General features: G+C 49.5%; 1 protein-coding gene across 1 annotated transcript in view; it reads right to left on the bottom strand.

The window, feature by feature from the left end:
• The window catches only part of atp10a (ATPase phospholipid transporting 10A), a gene marked incomplete at its 3' end in the record, with an annotated part of 120,931 nt that overhangs the window by 94,892 nt on the left and 7,257 nt on the right, over positions 1-18,782 (bottom strand).

The following is an 18,782-nucleotide window of genomic DNA, read 5'->3' on the forward strand; positions in this document are numbered from 1 at the left end:
CCTACAAACAAGCAAGATTTCTGGCTCTCACAGACCTGTAACTTCTTCTTTAAGAGGCTCCTCTGTCCTCCACTCTTTACCTGTATTAATGGCACCTGTTTGAACTTGTTATCAGTATAAAAGACACCTGTCCACAACCTCAAACAGTCACACTCCAAACTCCACTATGGCCAAGACCAAAGAGCTGTCAAAGGACACCAGAAACAAAATTGTAGACCTGCACCAGGCTGGGAAGACTGAATCTGCAATAGGTAAGCAGCTTGGTTTGAAGAAATCAACTGTGGGAGCAATTATTAGGAAATGGAAGACATACAAGACCACTGATAATCTCCCTCGATCTGGGGCGCCACGCAAGATCTCACCCTGTGGGGTCAAAATGATCACAAGAACGGTGAGCAAAAATCCCAGAACCACACGGGAGGACCTAGTGAATGACCTGCAGAGAGCTGGGACCAAAGTAACAAAGCCTACCATCAGTAACACACTACACCGCCAGGGACTCAAATCCTGCAGTGCAAGACGTGTCCCCCTGCTTAAGCCAGTACATGTCCAGGCCCGTCTGAAGTTTGCTAGAGTGCATTTGGATGATCCAGAAGAGGATTGGGAGAATGTCATATGTATTATATACAACTTTTTGGTAAAAACTCAACTCATCGTGTTTGGAGGACAAAGAATGCTGAGTTGCATCCAAAGAACACCATATCTACTGTGAAGCATGGGGGTGGAAACATCATGCTTTGGGGCTGTTTTTCTGCAAAGGGACCAGGACGACTGATCTGTGTAAAGGAAAGAATAAATGGGGCCATGTATCGTGAGATTTTGAGTGAAAACCTCCTTCCATCAGCAAGGGCATTGAAGATGAAACGTGGCTGGGTCTTTCAACATGACAATGATCCCAAACACACCGCCCGGGCAACGAAGGAGTGGCTTCGTAAGAAGCATTTCAAGGTCCTGGAGTGGCCTAGCCAGTCTCCAGATCTCAACCCCATAGAAAATCTTTGGAGGGAGAGTTGAAAGTCTGTGTTGCCCAGCGACAGCCCCAAAACATCACTGCTCTAGAGGAGATCTGCATGGAGGAATGGGCCAAAATACCAGCAACAGTGTGTGAAAACCTTGTGAAGACTTACAGAAAACGTTTGACCTGTGTCATTGCCAACAAAGGGTATATAACAAAGTATTGAGAAACTTTTGTTATTGACCAAATACTTATTTTCCACCATAATTTGCAAATAAATTCATTAAAAATCCTACAATGTGATTTTCTGGATAATTTTTTCTCATTTTGTCTGTCATAGTTGACGTGTACCTATGATGAAAATTACAGGCCTCTCTCATCTTTTTAAGTGGGAGAACTTGCACAATTGGTGGCTGACTAAATACTTTTTTTCCCCACTGTATATGAAAATATTTAAACACTAATATATCTTGATTAGATAAGTATTCACCACCCTGAGACAATACATGTTAGAATCACCTTTGGCAGTGATTACAGCTGTGAGTCTTTCTGGGATCACAGAGTCTCTAAGAGCTTTCCACACCTGGATTCTGCAACATTTGCCCATTATTCTTTTCAAAATTCTTCAAGCTCTGTCAAAGTGGTTGTTGATCATTGCAAGACAACACTTTTCAGGTCTTGCCATAGATTTTCAAGTAGATTTAAGTCAAAACTGTAACTCGGCCTCTCAGGAACATTCACCGTCTTCTTGGGAAGCAACTCCAGTGCAGATTTGGCCTTGTGTTTTAGGATATAGTCCTGTTGAAAGGTGAATTTATCTCCCAGTGTCTGGTGGACAGCAGACTGAACCAGATACTCCTCTAGTCTCCCAGTGTCTGGTGGACAGCAGACTGAACCAGGGTTTCCTCTAGTCTCCCAGTGTCTGGTGGACAGCAGACTGAACCAGGTTTTCCTCTAGTCTCCCAGTGTCTGGTGGACAGCAGACTGAACCAGGTTTTCCTCTAGTCTCCCAGTGTCTGGTGGACAGCAGACTGAACCAGGTTTTCCTCTAGTCTCCCAGTGTCTGGTGGACAGCAGACTGGACCAGGGTTTCCTCTAGTCTCCCAGTGTCTGGTGGAAAGCAGACTGAACCAGGGTTTCCTCTAGTCTCCCAGTGTCTGGTGGACAGCAGACTGAACCAGGGTTTCCTCTAGTCTCCCAGTGTCTGGTGGACAGCAGACTGGACCAGGGTTTCCTCTAGTCTCCCAGTGTCTGGTGTAAAGCAGACTGAACCAGGGTTTCCTCTAGTCTCCCAGTGTCTGGTGGACAGCAGACTGAACCAGGGTTTCCTCTAGTCTCCCAGTGTCTGGTGGAAAGCAGACTGAACCAGGTTTTCCTCTAGTCTCCCAGTGTCTGGTGGACAGCAGACTGAACCAGGTTTTCCTCTAGTCTCCCAGTGTCTGGTGGACAGCAGACTGAACCAGGGTTTCCTCTAGTCTCCCAGTGTCTGGTGGACAGCAGACTGAACCAGGTTTTCCTCTAGTCTCCCAGTGTCTGGTGGAAAGCAGACTGAACCAGGGTTTCCTCTAGTCTCCCAGTGTCTGGTGGACAGCAGACTGGACCAGGGTTTCCTCTAGTCTCCCAGTGTCTGGTGGACAGCAGACTGAACCAGGGTTTCCTCTAGTCTCCCAGTGTCTGGTGGAAAGCAGACTGAACCAGGGTTTCCTCTAGTCTCCCAGTGTCTGGTGGACAGCAGACTGGACCAGGGTTTCCTCTAGTCTCCCAGTGTCTGGTGGACAGCAGACTGAACCAGGGTTTCCTCTAGTCTCCCAGTGTCTGGTGGAAAGCAGACTGAACCAGGGTTTCCTCTAGTCTCCCAGTGTCTGGTGGACAGCAGACTGAACCAGGGTTTCCTCTAGTCTCCCAGTGTCTGGTGGAAAGCAGACTGAACCAGGTTTTCAGGATTTTGCCTTTGCTTAGCTCCATTATTGCTCTTCCACTTTGACATTATAAAGTATTTTGTGTAGATCGTTGAAAATCCATTTTAATCCCACTTTGTAACAACAACAAAATGTGGAAAAAGTCCAGGGGTGTGAATACTTTCTGAAGTGGATTCACCATACACGCCTAACTGCCTATAGAGTGGATTCACCATACACGCCTAACTGCCTATAGAGTGGATTCACCATACACGCCTAACTGCCTATAGAGTGGATTCACCATACACGCCTAACTGCCTATAGAGTGGATTCACCATACCCGCCTAACTGCCTATAGAGTGGATTCACCATACACGCCTAACTGCCTATAGAGTGGATTCACCATACACGCCTAACTGCCTATAGAGTGGATTCACCATACACGCCTAACTGCCTATAGAGTGGATTCACCATACACGCCTAACTGCCTATAGAGTGGATTCACCATACACGCCTAACTGCCTATAGAGTGGATTCACCATACACGCCTAACTGCCTATAGAGTGGATTCACCATACACGCCTAACTGCCTATAGAGTGGATTCACCATACACGCCTAACTGCCTATAGAGTGGATTCACCATACACGCCTAACTGCCTATAGAGTGGATTCACCATACACGCCTAACTGCCTATAGAGTGGATTCACCATACACGCCTAACTGCCTATAGAGTGGATTCACCATACACGCCTAACTGCCTATAGAGTGGATTCACCATACACGCCTAACTGCCTATAGAGTGGATTCACTACACACACACACACACACACACACACACACACACACCACTGAGTCATACCATTCCTGCATCCCAAACAGCACCCTACTCCCTATATAGTGCACTACTTTAGACCAGAGAATGGCACCCTATTCCCTATATAGTGCACTACTTTAGACCAGAGAATGGCACCCTACTCCCTATATAGTGCACTACTTTAGACCAGAGAATGGCACCCTACTCCCTATATAGTGCACTACTTTAGACCAGAGAATGGCACCCTACTCCCTATATAGTGTGCTGCTTTTGACCAGATTAGTGCACTAAATACAGTGCCATTTGGGACAGAACCCAAGACTACCCTGGCTCACCACTAAAGTGGAGTGAGTCTAAATATGTGTTCGAGTCTGAGAAATAAAGTGAGAAACAGAAACACGCCATTATAAACACATTGGATTCGCTCGCTACACTGGTCACATATCTCTGACCAGTGATATACTGTTGGGATATGTTTTTAAACAATTCAACACTTCTGGTAGCTAATCGTAAAATAATGCATTCCCGTACAGAGATGAGTAGAGGAGGTCTCAAAAACCATCAGATGAGGAGCGTTGAAGGTCTGGACTGGACTGGACTGCCCTCTCCATTAGTTATTTATTCATGATACAACCGTCTGCGTGTCACGAACGGACCATAGCTTAACAACCAGTCTCTGTCCTCCCTCCATCACACATCAATACACAGACCCAAAATGGCGCCCATTCCCTTTAAAGTGCATTACTTTAGACCAGGGCCCAAGTCTGGGATGGAGCTTTAGGTGAAAGGCTTCTATGAGAATAATGCCATTGTGGGTCGAAGGCTTGGGGCTTGTGTGGAGCAGTAACCTAATACATCGACTGAAATAATAATTGGTTCATTCATACAGTATAAAGTTACATTTGACTGATGTAGGAACTTATTTAACAACTAAGTCAAATGAACACATGAACTTGAAAATGATTTAAAATAAGTTAAGCTAATCAACTAAAAGGCTAAAAGTTAATAGGAAACGCTCAATCTGACCTACATATTAACAGGTTTGCTATTCAAAACTATACTCACACAGTCAGATAAACAGAGGCAACTTTCAATTCTTCAGCCATTGCAGGTCAAACATAACATGGTCATTATTACGTAATTAGAGGAACATATCCAGGCTAAGTTACCAAACTCTGTTTAACGAGTTACAACCATGTCACTTCACATAAAGAACACAAATGAACAGTTGGATGGTATGTCCTGAACCTGACTGGAAGAACTGAACCTGTGCTATGTCCTGAACCTGACTGGTAGAACTGAACCTGTGCCATGTCCTGAACCTGACTGGAAGAACTGAACCTGTGCTATGTCCTGAACCTGACTGGTAGAACTGAACCTGTGCTATGTCCTGAACGTGACTGGAAGAACTGAACCTGTGCTATGTCCTGAACCTGACTGGAAGAACTGAACCTGTGCTATGTCCTGAACCTGACTGGAAGAACTGAACCTGTGCTATGTCCTGAACCTGACTGGAAGAACTGAACCTGTGCTATGTCCTGAACGTGACTGGAAGAACTGAACCTGTGCTATGTCCTGAACCTGACTGGAAGAACTGAACCTGTGCTATGTCCTGAACCTGACTGGAAGAACTGAACCTGTGCTATGTCCTGAACCTGACTGGTAGAACTGAACCTGTGCTATGTCCTGAACGTGACTGGAAGAACTGAACCTGTGCTATGTCCTGAACCTGACTGGAAGAACTGAACCTGTGCTATGTCCTGAACCTGACTGGAAGAACTGAACCTGTGCTATGTCCTGAACCTGACTGGAAGAACTGAACCTGTGCTATGTCCTGAACGTGACTGGAAGAACTGAACCTGTGCTATGTCCTGAACCTGACTGGAAGAACTGAACCTGTGCTATGTCCTGAACCTGACTGGAAGAACTGAACCTGTGCTATGTCCTGAACCTGACTGGTAGAACTGAACCTGTGCTATGTCCTGAACCTGACTGGAAGAACTGAACCTGTGCTATGTCCTGAACCTGACTGGAAGAACTGAACCTGTGCTATGTCCTGAACCTGACTGGTAGAACTGAACCTGTGCTATGTCCTGAACGTGACTGGAAGAACTGAACCTGTGATATGTCCTGAACCTGACTGGTAGAACTGAACCTGTGCTATGTCCTGAACCTGAATGGAAGAACTAAGCAAAAGTCTGCCTTCAGAAAGTATTCGGAATGTTGCTGCATTGGTAGTTTGTGGTATCAGTAACAGATCAGAGCAGCTTGACAACTGAGGACTATAAATAAAAGCTCCCACTGTGTGCCGGAATCTGGTGCAGCGGTCTGAGCTCCTGACTCGGGACCCGACTACTGTCTGTGTCCCTGTCTGAGCTCCTGACCCGACTACTGTCTGTGTCCCTCTCTGAGCTCCTGACCCGACTACTGTCTGTGTCCCTCTCTGAGCTCCTGACTCGGGACCCGACTACTGTCTGTGTCCCTCTCTGAGCTCCTGACTCGGGACCCGACTACTGTCTGTGTCCCTCTCTGAGCTCCTGACCCGACTACTGTCTGTGTCCCTCTCTGAGCTCCTGACTCGGGACCCGACTACTGTCTGTGTCCCTCTCTGAGCTCCTGACCCGACTACTGTCTGTGTCCCTCTCTGAGCTCCTGACTCGGGACCCGACTACTGTCTGTGTCCCTCTCTGAGCTCCTGACCCGACTACTGTCTGTGTCCCTCTCTGAGCTCCTGACTCGGGACCAGACTACTGTCTGTGTCCCTCTCTGAGCTCCTGACCCGACTACTGTCTGTGTCCCTCTCTGAGCTCCTGACCCGACTACTGTCTGTGTCCCTCTCTGAGCTCCTGACTCGGGACCCGACTACTGTCTGTGTCCCTCTCTGAGCTCCTGACCCGACTACTGTCTGTGTCCCTCTCTGAGCTCCTGACCCGACTACTGTCTGTGTCCCTGTCTGAGCTCCTGACTCGGGACCCGACTACTGTCTGTGTCCCTCTCTGAGCTCCTGACCCGACTACTGTCTGTGTCCCTCTCTGAGCTCCTGACCCGACTACTGTCTGTGTCCCTCTCTGAGCTCCTGACCCGACTACTGTCTGTGTCCCTCTCTGAGCTCCTGACTCGGGACCCGACTACTGTCTGTGTCCCTCTCTGAGCTCCTGACTCGGGACCCGACTACTGTCTGTGTCCCTCTCTGAGCTCCTGACCCGGGACCCGACTACTGTCTGTGTCCCTCTCTGAGCTCCTGACCCGACTACTGTCTGTGTCCCTCTCTGAGCTCCTGACCCGACTACTGTCTGTGTCCCTCTCTGAGCTCCTGACCCAACTACTGTCTGTGTCCCTCTCTGAGCTCCTGACTCGGGACCCGACTACTGTCTGTGTCCCTCTCTGAGCTCCTGACCCGACTACTGTCTGTGTCCCTCTCTGAGCTCCTGACTCGGGACCCGACTACTGTCTGTGTCCCTCTCTGAGCTCCTGAACCGACTACTGTCTGTGTCCCTCTCTGAGCTCCTGACCCGACTACTGTCTGTGTCCCTCTCTGAGCTCCTGACTCGGGACCCGACTACTGTTTGTGTCCCTCTCTGAGCTCCTGACTCGGGACCCGACTACTGTCTGTGTCCCTCTCTGAGCTCCTGACCCGACTACTGTCTGTGTCCCTCTCTGAGCTCCTGACTCGGGACCCGACTACTGTCTGTGTCCCTCTCTGAGCTCCTGACTCGGGACCCGACTACCGTCTGTGTCCCTCTCTGAGCTCCTGACTCGGGACCCGACTACCGTCTGTGTCCCTCTCTGAGCTCCTGACTCGGGACCCGACTACTGTCTGTGTCCCTCTCTGAGCTCCTGACCCGACTACTGTCTGTGTCCCTCTCTGAGCTCCTGACTCGGGACCCGACTACTGTCTGTGTCCCTCTCTTAGCTCCTGACTCGGGACCCGACTACTGTCTGTGTCCCTGTCTGAGCTCCTGACCCGACTACTGTCTGTGTCCCTCTCTGAGCTCCTGACCCGACTACTGTCTGTGTCCCTCTCTGAGCTCCTGACCCGACTACTGTCTGTGTCCCTCTCTGAGCTCCTGACCCGACTACTGTCTGTGTCCCTCTCTGAGCTCCTGACCCGACTACTGTCTGTGTCCCTCTCTGAGCTCCTGACCCGACTACTGTCTGTGTCCCTCTCTGAGCTCCTGACTCGGGACCCGACTACTGTCTGTGTCCCTCTCTGAGCTCCTGACCCGACTACTGTCTGTGTCCCTCTCTGAGCTCCTGACCCGACTACTGTCTGTGTCCCTCTCTGAGCTCCTGACCCGACTACTGTCTGTGTCCCTCTCTGAGCTCCTGACCCGACTACTGTCTGTGTCCCTCTCTGAGCTCCTGACTCGGGACCCGACTACTGTCTGTGTCCCTCTCTGAGCTCCTGACCCGACTACTGTCTGTGTCCCTGTCTGAGCTCCTGACTCGGGACCCGACTACTGTCTGTGTCCCTGTCTGAGCTCCTGACCCGGGACCCGACTACTGTCTGTGTCCCTCTCTGAGCTCCTGACCCGGGACCCGACTACTGTCTGTGTCCCTGTCTGAGCTCCTGACTCGGGACCCAACTACTGTCTGTGTCCCTCTCTGAGCTCCTGACTCGGGACCCGACTACTGTCTGTGTCCCTCTCTGAGCTCCTGACTCGGGACCCGACTACTGTCTGTGTCCCTCTCTGAGCTCCTGACCCGACTACTGTCTGTGTCCCTCTCTGAGCTCCTGACTCGGGACCCGACTACTGTCTGTGTCCCTCTCTGAGCTCCTGACTCGGGACCCGACTACTGTCTGTGTCCCTCTCTGAGCTCCTGACTCGGGACCCGACTACTGTCTGTGTCCCTCTCTGAGCTCCTGACCCGACTACTGTCTGTGTCCCTCTCTGAGCTCCTGACTCGGGACCCGACTACTGTCTGTGTCCCTCTCTGAGCTCCTGACTCGGGACCCGACTACTGTCTGTGTCCCTCTCTGAGCTCCTGACTCGGGACCCGACTACTGTCTGTGTCCCTCTCTGAGCTCCTGACTCGGGACCCGACTACTGTCTGTGTCCCTCTCTGAGCTCCTGACCCGACTACTGTCTGTGTCCCTCTCTGAGCTCCTGACTCGGGACCCGACTACTGTCTGTGTCCCTCTCTGAGCTCCTGACTCGGGACCCGACTACTGTCTGTGTCCCTCTCTGAGCTCCTGACCCGGGACCCGACTACTGTCTGTGTCCCTCTCTGAGCTCCTGACCCGACTACTGTCTGTGTCCCTCTCTGAGCTCCTGACCCGACTACTGTCTGTGTCCCTCTCTGAGCTCCTGACCCGACTACTGTCTGTGTCCCTCTCTGAGCTCCTGACCCGACTACTGTCTGTGTCCCTCTCTGAGCTCCTGACCCGACTACTGTCTGTGTCCCTCTCTGAGCTCCTGACCCGGGACCCGACTACTGTCTGTGTCCCTCTCTGAGCTCCTGACCCGACTACTGTCTGTGTCCCTCTCTGAGCTCCTGACCCGACTACTGTCTGTGTCCCTCTCTGAGCTCCTGACTCGGGACCCGACTACTGTCTGTGTCCCTCTCTGAGCTCCCTACTCGGGACCCGACTACTGTCTGTGTCCCTCTCTGAGCTCCTGACTCGGGACCCGACTACTGTCTGTGTCCCTCTCTGAGCTCCTGACTCGGGACCCGACTACTGTCTGTGTCCCTCTCTGAGCTCCTGACTCGGGACCCGACTACTGTCTGTGTCCCTCTCTGAGCTCCTGACTCGGGACCCGACTACTGTCTGTGTCCCTGTCTGAGCTCCTGACTCGGGACCCGACTACTGTCTGTGTCCCTGTCTGAGCTCCTGACTCGGGACCCGACTACTGTCTGTGTCCCTCTCTGAGCTCCTGACTCGGGACCCGACTACCGTCTGTGTCCCTCTCTGAGCTCCTGACTCGGGACCCGACTACCGTCTGTGTCCCTCTCTGAGCTCCTGACTCGGGACCCGATTACCGTCTGTGTCCCTCTCTGAGCTCCTGACTCGGGACCCGACTACTGTCTGTGTCCCTCTCTGAGCTCCTGACCCGGGACCCGACTACTGTCTGTGTCCCTCTCTGAGCTCCTGACCCGACTACTGTCTGTGTCCCTCTCTGAGCTCCTGACCCGACTACTGTCTGTGTCCCTCTCTGAGCTCCTGACCCGACTACTGTCTGTGTCCCTCTCTGAGCTCCTGACCCGACTACTGTCTGTGTCCCTCTCTGAGCTCCTGACCCGACTACTGTCTGTGTCCCTCTCTGAGCTCCTGACTCGGGACCCGACTACTGTCTGTGTCCCTCTCTGAGCTCCTGACCCGGGACCCGACTACTGTCTGTGTCCCTCTCTGAGCTCCTGACCCGACTACTGTCTGTGTCCCTCTCTGAGCTCCTGACCCGACTACTGTCTGTGTCCCTCTCTGAGCTCCTGACCCGACTACTGTCTGTGTCCCTCTCTGAGCTCCTGACCCGACTACTGTCTGTGTCCCTCTCTGAGCTCCTGACCCGATTACTGTCTGTGTCCCTCTCTGAGCTCCTGACCCGACTACTGTCTGTGTCCCTCTCTGAGCTCCTGACCCGACTACTGTCTGTGTCCCTCTCTGAGCTCCTGACTCGGGACCCGACTACTGTCTGTGTCCCTCTCTGAGCTCCCTACTCGGGACCCGACTACTGTCTGTGTCCCTCTCTGAGCTCCTGACTCGGGACCCGACTACTGTCTGTGTCCCTCTCTGAGCTCCTGACTCGGGACCCGACTACTGTCTGTGTCCCTCTCTGAGCTCCTGACTCGGGACCCGACTACTGTCTGTGTCCCTCTCTGAGCTCCTGACTCGGGACCCGACTACTGTCTGTGTCCCTCTCTGAGCTCCTGACTCGGGACCCGACTACCGTCTGTGTCCCTCTCTGAGCTCCTGACTCGGGACCCGACTACTGTCTGTGTCCCTCTCTGAGCTCCTGACCCGACTACTGTCTGTGTCCCTCTCTGAGCTCCTGACACGACTACTGTCTGTGTCCCTCTCTGAGCTCCTGACTCGGGACCCGACTACTGTCTGTGTCCCTCTCTGAGCTCCTGACCCGGGACCCGACTACTGTCTGTGTCCCTCTCTGAGCTCCTGACCCGACTACTGTCTGTGTCCCTCTCTGAGCTCCTGACACGACTACTGTCTGTGTCCCTCTCTGAGCTCCTGACTCGGGACCCGACTACTGTCTGTGTCCCTCTCTGAGCTCCTGACCCGGGACCCGACTACTGTCTGTGTCCCTCTCTGAGCTCCTGACCCGACTACTGTCTGTGTCCCTCTCTGAGCTCCTGACCCGACTACTGTCTGTGTCCCTCTCTGAGCTCCTGACCCGACTCCTGTCTGTGTCCCTCTCTGAGCTCCTGACCCGACTACTGTCTGTGTCCCTCTCTGAGCTCCTGACCCGACTACTGTCTGTGTCCCTCTCTGAGCTCCTGACTCGGGACCCGACTACTGTCTGTGTCCCTCTCTGAGCTCCTGACTCAGGACCCGACTACTGTCTGTGTCCCTCTCTGAGCTCCTGACCCGACTACTGTCTGTGTCCCTCTCTGAGCTCCTGACTCGGGACCCGACTACTGTCTGTGTCCCTCTCTGAGCTCCTGACCCGACTACTGTCTGTGTCCCTCTCTGAGCTCCTGACTCGGGACCCGACTACTGTCTGTGTCCCTCTCTGAGCTCCTGACCCGACTACTGTCTGTGTCCCTCTCTGAGCTCCTGACCCGACTACTGTCTGTGTCCCTCTCTGAGCTCCTGACTCGGGACCCGACTACTGTCTGTGTCCCTCTCTGAGCTCCTGACCCGACTACTGTCTGTGTCCCTGTCTGAGCTCCTGACTCGGGACCCGACTACCGTCTGTGTCCCTGTCTGAGCTCCTGACTCGGGACCCGACTACCGTCTGTGTCCCTCTCTGAGCTCCTGACTCGGGACCCGACTACCGTCTGTGTCCCTCTCTGAGCTCCTGACTCGGGACCCGACTACCGTCTGTGTCCCTCTCTGAGCTCCTGACTCGGGACCCGACTACCGTCTGTGTCCCTCTCTGAGCTCCTGACTCGGGACCCGACTACTGTCTGTGTCCCTCTCTGAGCTCCTGACCCGACTACTGTCTGTGTCCCTCTCTGAGCTCCTGACCCGACTACTGTCTGTGTCCCTCTCTGAGCTCCTGACCCGACTACTGTCTGTGTCCCTCTCTGAGCTCCTGACCCGACTACTGTCTGTGTCCCTCTCTGAGCTCCTGACCCGACTACTGTCTGTGTCCCTCTCTGAGCTCCTGACTCGGGACCCGACTACTGTCTGTGTCCCTCTCTGAGCTCCTGACCCGACTACTGTCTGTGTCCCTCTCTGAGCTCCTGACCCGACTACTGTCTGTGTCCCTCTCTGAGCTCCTGACCCGACTACTGTCTGTGTCCCTCTCTGAGCTCCTGACACGACTACTGTCTGTGTCCCTCTCTGAGCTCCTGACCCGACTACTGTCTGTGTCCCTCTCTGAGCTCCTGACCCGACTACTGTCTGTGTCCCTCTCTGAGCTCCTGACTCGGGACCCGACTACTGTCTGTGTCCCTCTCTGAGCTCCTGACCCGACTACTGTCTGTGTCCCTCTCTGAGCTCCTGACCCGACTACTGTCTGTGTCCCTCTCTGAGCTCCTGACCCGACTACTGTCTGTGTCCCTCTCTGAGCTCCTGACTCGGGACCCGACTACTGTCTGTGTCCCTCTCTGAGCTCCTGACCCGGGACCCGACTACTGTCTGTGTCCCTCTCTGAGCTCCTGACTCGGGACCCGACTACTGTCTGTGTCCCTCTCTGAGCTCCTGACCCGACTACTGTCTGTGTCCCTCTCTGAGCTCCTGACCCGACTACTGTCTGTGTCCCTCTCTGAGCTCCTGACCCGACTACTGTCTGTGTCCCTCTCTGAGCTCCTGACCCGACTACTGTCTGTGTCCCTCTCTGAGCTCCTGACCCGACTACTGTCTGTGTCCCTCTCTGAGCTCCTGACCCGACTACTGTCTGTGTCCCTCTCTGAGCTCCTGACTCGGGACCCGACTACTGTCTGTGTCCCTCTCTGAGCTCCTGACTCGGGACCCGACTACTGTCTGTGTCCCTCTCTGAGCTCCTGACCCGGGACCCGACTACTGTCTGTGTCCCTCTCTGAGCTCCTGACCCGACTACTGTCTGTGTCCCTCTCTGAGCTCCTGACTCGGGACCCGACTACTGTCTGTGTCCCTCTCTGAGCTCCTGACTCGGGACCCGACTACTGTCTGTGTCCCTCTCTGAGCTCCTGACCCGGGACCCGACTACTGTCTGTGTCCCTGTCTGAGCTCCTGACTCGGGACCCGACTACTGTCTGTGTCCCTCTCTGAGCTCCTGACCCGGGACCCGACTACTGTCTGTGTCCCTGTCTGAGCTCCGTCTCCGCTGACATCTGTCCTGTTAAACATCTATGAAGATAGGAAGATCCCTCTGACTGTATAAGAAAGTGTGTCCAGAGAATGGAAATGTCATCGGATAAAAGTACTGCACTACATTTATTTAACCTTTATTTGATCAGGGAGTCATACTGAGACCAAGGTCCTTTATTTCGACAGGGAGCCATGCTGAGACCAAGGTGTCTTTTACAGATGAGCCATGAATTACATAAATGACAGAAAATACACACAACAATATATAAATACCAAGTGCAAGTAGAAAGAAAAACCCGGTCATAAAAACCAAACACATTCATCAGTAATAAGGTCCTCAATCAGCTTTCTGAGGCACCAGAACATCACATTTAAGAACATTTAGAAGATTGTTCCACAACTAAGGTGCAAGAAAACTAAAAGCTGATTTACCCAACTCAGTAGAGACCAAATTAATTTCCAGAGTTGGCCATCCCTGAGACACGGTGTGGTAACTCATACAGTGCCTTCAGAAAGTATTCAGACCCCTTGACTTTTTCCACATTATGTTACGTTACAGCCTCATTCAAAAATTGATTAAATTGTTTTTTTCCCCCCTCATCAATCTACACACAATACCCCATAATGATAAAGCAAAAAAACAGGTTTTTATAATAAAATATAAAACTGAAATATCACATTTACATAAGTATTCAGACCATTTACTCAGTACTTTGTTGAAGCACCTTTGGCAGCGATTACAGCCTCGAGTCTTCTTGGGTATGACGCTACAAGTTTGGCACACCTGTATTTGGGGAGTTTCTCCCATTCTTCTCTGCAGATCCTCCCAAGCTCTGTCAGGTTGGATGGGGAGTGTCGCTGCACAGCTATTTTCAGGTCTCTCCAGAGATGTTCGATTGGGTTCAAGTCCAGGCTCTGGCTGGGCCACTCAAGGACATTCAGAGACCTGTCCCGAAGCCACTCCTGCGTTGTCTTGGCTGTGTGCTTAGGGCCGTTGTCCTGTTGGAAGGTGAACCTTCCAATCAAGGATTTCATCAAGGATCTCTGTACTTTGCTTCGTTAAATCTTTGCCTCGATCCTGACTCGTCTCCCAGTCCCTGCCACTGAAAAACATCCCCACAGCATGGTGCTGCCACCATCATGCTTCACCGTAGGGAGGGTGCCAGGTTTCCTCCAGACGTAACGCTTGACATTCAGGCCAAAGAGTTCAATCTTGGTTTCATCAGACCAGAGAATCTAGTTTCTCATGGTCTGAGAGTCGTTAGGTGCCTTTTGGCAAACTCCAAGCGGGCTGTCATGTGCCTTTTACTGAGGAGTGGCTTCCGTCTGGCCACTCTACCATAAAGGCCTGATTGGTGGAGTGCTGCAAAGATGGTTGTCCTTCTGGAAGGTTCTCCCATCTCCACAGAGGAACTCTAGAGCTCTGTTAGAGTGACCATCAGGTTCTTGGTCACCTCCCTGACCAGCTCTAGGAAGAGTCTTGGTGGTTTCAAAATTCTTCCATTTAAGAATGATGGAGGCCACTGTGTTCTTGGGGACCTTCAACGCTGCAGACATTTTTTGGTACCCTTCCCCAGATCTGTGCGTCAACACAATCATGTCTCGGAGCTCTACAGACATTTCCTTCGACCTCATGGCTTGGTTTTTGCTCTGACATGCACTGTCAACTGTGGGACCTTATATAGACAGGTGTATGCCTTTCCAAATCATGTCCAATCAATTGAATTTACCACAGGTGGACTCCAATCAAGTTGTAGAAACATCAAGGATGATCAATGGAAACAGGATGCACCGGAGCTCAATTTCGAGTCTCATAGCAAAGGGTCTGAATACTTATGTAAATAAGGTGTTTCTGGTTTTTATTTTTAATAAATTTCCAAAATGTTCTAAAAACCAGTTTTTGCTTTGTCATTATGGGGTATTGTTTGTAGATTGATGAGGAATTGTTTTATTTAATCAATTTTAGAATAAGGCTGTAACTGAACAACATTTTGAAAAAGTCAAGGGGCCTGAATTCTTTCCGAAGGCACTGTGTCTAAAGTTTAGTAATGATGTTAGGTACATTGGGACTTTTTGTAAAAGGGATTTATAAATGAAAACATAGCAGCGTATCAACGTGACATCAGAGGGCCAACCAACTTCCTGGTAGAGAATGCAGTGATGATGTCACCATAGCCTCGGACCGATAGGAACGTTGACTGAATAATCTGATTTCTACTATGTAGCGAGAGGCAGGACCTGTTTCTATAGAAGAAGCTTTCTACTATGTAGCGAGAGGCAGGACCTGTTTCTATAGAAGAAGACCATTATTATTCTCAGCTTCTTAACTAACTCATCAATATGCTTTTTAAAAAGACAGTTTTTCATCTATCCAGACGCCCAGATATTTGTAAGCAGGGATACGATCAATATGGACACCATCCAAAGTACATATGATTAAATCAGAGATATTTTTTATGCGCTCTAGAGAACAACATCCTTAGTTTGACCTGCATTCAGTACTAATTTCAGGTCAATAACGTTTTTCTGTAATACAATGGAGGCAGATAGAGCCTGGTCAACCAATAACATACACAACAGTATCATCAGCATACAAGTGCAAGTAAAACATTAAGTCATACACATTTAGGTGCATTAGCCCAAGCCCCCTATGAGATTTAAAGTCAGAGGGGTATTCAGGTCATTGCCATCAGAGATAACAGGCATAGGGTCATCTGCAGCTATTTGTTGAATGAGCTGAGACTTTGCCAAGGTCCCTGGCCAACCACGTGAGAGCAGAGCAGACTGGCCAACCACGTGAGAGCAGAGCAGACTGAGCATTCGACAGACCTATCTCAAGTCGCTGGATGCTGGGCATCCATATATAGGGAATAAGGTTCACACAGGGAGAGGATCTGGTGAGGATCTGGTGAGGATCTGGTGAGGATCTGGTGAGGATCTGATGAGGCCATTAGTAATATGGGTTCGTAGGTGGAGTAGGCTATTCTCGGATGTTATAAACAAGAAAAATGCCAAACGTTTTAAACACGATAAAACACAATGCTTCACAATGCTTCATGCTCACTGTGAAGTGTACAGCATTTTACTGTGTGTTCCTTATGAAGACAATTATACAAATAAAAAATGAAACGTAAAGAGAGGTACACAGTATCAGCCCTGGCTGCAATGTTTGGTTTTGTGACTTGTAATTTCACCTTCTATAAAACTCAACATAAAGAGTGGTTAAAGGCCCAGTGCAGTCAAAAACGTGATTGTATATCATATTATACAACAGCTGATTAAACTAACACTGTAAAAGTGTGATTTTTTTGGAATCAGTGTTATTGCCTGACAGTTACTGTTAGAAAATACAATCTACACAGGACCTTCTAAAATCAGCAGTTTTTGGCGGGAGTTCTCTTTATGGTGACATCACCATGCAGTAAATTTGTTAATAGACCAATAACAAAGAGCGTTCCAAACCGCTCTGACAGTAGCAGATAGTTTCTGGTTTTCCCCAGCCCACGCAGACCACTCCCAGACAGGAAATTGATTGCAAAATAGTTTTTTTTGCTAAAAAGCTATTTTTACCCATTTTAAAATGGACATCTATTACAGTAAGACACTTGATTGTTACCCAGAATTGATTTGATATGGATATAAAACCGCTGCATTGGGCATTTTAAAGAGAAAACTGGGTATTTATGCAGAAAATATCCAGCATTCTTGCTCCTCTGGAACTTGCAACTGTCTCTGAACTCCAGCCAAGGGAAACTGGCTGGATACGAAACCGAAACCCTGCCGGGAAATGATATCAAACCAAATCATAAACAGTTTCATCATATCTGTGATAGTTTATATAAATGGATCTAAAAAAGCCACACAAAGCACAGGATTAGGTCAATGTCATGCATTAACACCTGCTTGAACCTGGTCCTCAACAACAGAACAGGAAATCTTAGGTGGGGCCATTTTTTAAATATTTCATGTATTTCTGGAAAGCTCCTACCCTGATTTAGTGCCTCTAAAGATCCAACTGGGGAGCATTCAGTCAGGGTGTTACTCAATCTCCACTTTATACATCATTGAAGGTTAGGTACCTGCTTGTTACCCAAACTTGTTATGGCAAGCTTAAATACATTCAGGAGTAAAAATGTGCTTAACAACTCACATAATAGTTTTTTGAACAACTACCTCATCTCTGTACCCCACACATAAAATCTGTAAGGTCCCTCAGTCGAGCACTGAATTTCAAACACAGATTCACCCACAAAGACCAGGGATGTTTTCCAGTGCCTCGCAAAGAAGGGCACCTATTGGTAGATGGGTAAAAATAAAAAAAACAGACATTGAATATCCCTTTGAGCATGGTGAAGTTATTAATTACACTTTGGATGGTGTATCAATACACCCAGTCACTACAAAGATACAGGCGTCCTTCCAAACTCAATTGCCGGAGAGGAAGGAAACCGCTCAGGAATTTCACCATGAGGCCAATGGTGACTTTAAAACAGTTACAGAGTTGAATGGCTGTGATAGGAGAAAACTGAGGATGGATCAACAACATTGTAGTTACTCCACAATACTAACCTAAATGACAGAGTGAAAAGAAGGAAGCCTGTACAAAATAAAAAATATTCCAAAACATGCATCCTGTTTGCAACAAGGCACTAAAGTAATACTGCAAAGAAATTGACAAAGCAATTAACTTTTTGTCCTGAATACAAAGTGTTGTGTTTTATTGAATTTGCCTCAAACACATCACTGAGTCCCACTCTCCATATTTTCAAGCATAGTGGTGGCTGCATCATGTTATGGGTATGCTTGTAATCGTTAAGGGAGTTTTTCAGGATAAAAATAAAAGGAATGGAGCTAAGCTCAGGCAAAATCCTCGAGGAAAACCTGGTTCAGTCTGCTTTCCACCAGACACTGGGAGATGAATTCACCTTTCAGCAGGACAATAACCTAAAACACAATGACAAATCTACACTGGAGTTGCTTACCAAGACGACGGTGAATGTTCCTGAGAGGCCGAGTTAAAGTTAACCTAAATCTGCATGAAAATCTATGGCAAGACCTGAAAATTGTTGGTTAGCAATGATCAACAACCAATGTATCAGAGGTTGAAGAGTTATAATAAATGAGCAAATGTTGTGGAAAGCTCTTAGAGACTTACCCAGAAACACTCACAGCTGTAATCGCTGCCGAAGGTGATTTTAACATGTACTAATTCAGGGGGTTGAATACTTATCTAATCAAGATAGTGTTTTTTTTTTTTACAAATATTATTATTTTTCTTCGAATTTCACATTAGAGTATTCTGTGTAGATCGTTGACAAAAAATGACAATGAAATCCATTTTAACCCCACTCTGTAACAACAAAAAGTCAAGGGACGTGAACAATTGTGACAAATGGAGATACAAAACATTAAGAACTCCTGCTCTTTCCATGACAGACTGACCAGGTGAATCCAGGTGAAAGCTATGATCCCTTATTGATGTCACTTGTTAAATCCACTTCAATCAGTGTAGATGAAGGGGAGGAGACAGGTTAAAGAAGGATTTGAGACAATTGAGACATGGATTGTCTCTGTGTGCCATTCAGAGGGTGAGTGGGCAAGACAAAAGATTTAAGTCCCTTTGAACAGGGTATGGTAGTAGGTGCCAGGCGCACCGGTTTGTCAAGAACTGCAACGCTGCTGGGTTTTTCACACTCAACAGTTT

The sequence above is a fragment of the Coregonus lavaretus genome, assembly GCF_964263955.1.
Source record: "Coregonus lavaretus genome assembly, chromosome: 11".
Classification (NCBI taxonomy): Eukaryota; Metazoa; Chordata; class Actinopteri; order Salmoniformes; family Salmonidae; genus Coregonus; species Coregonus lavaretus.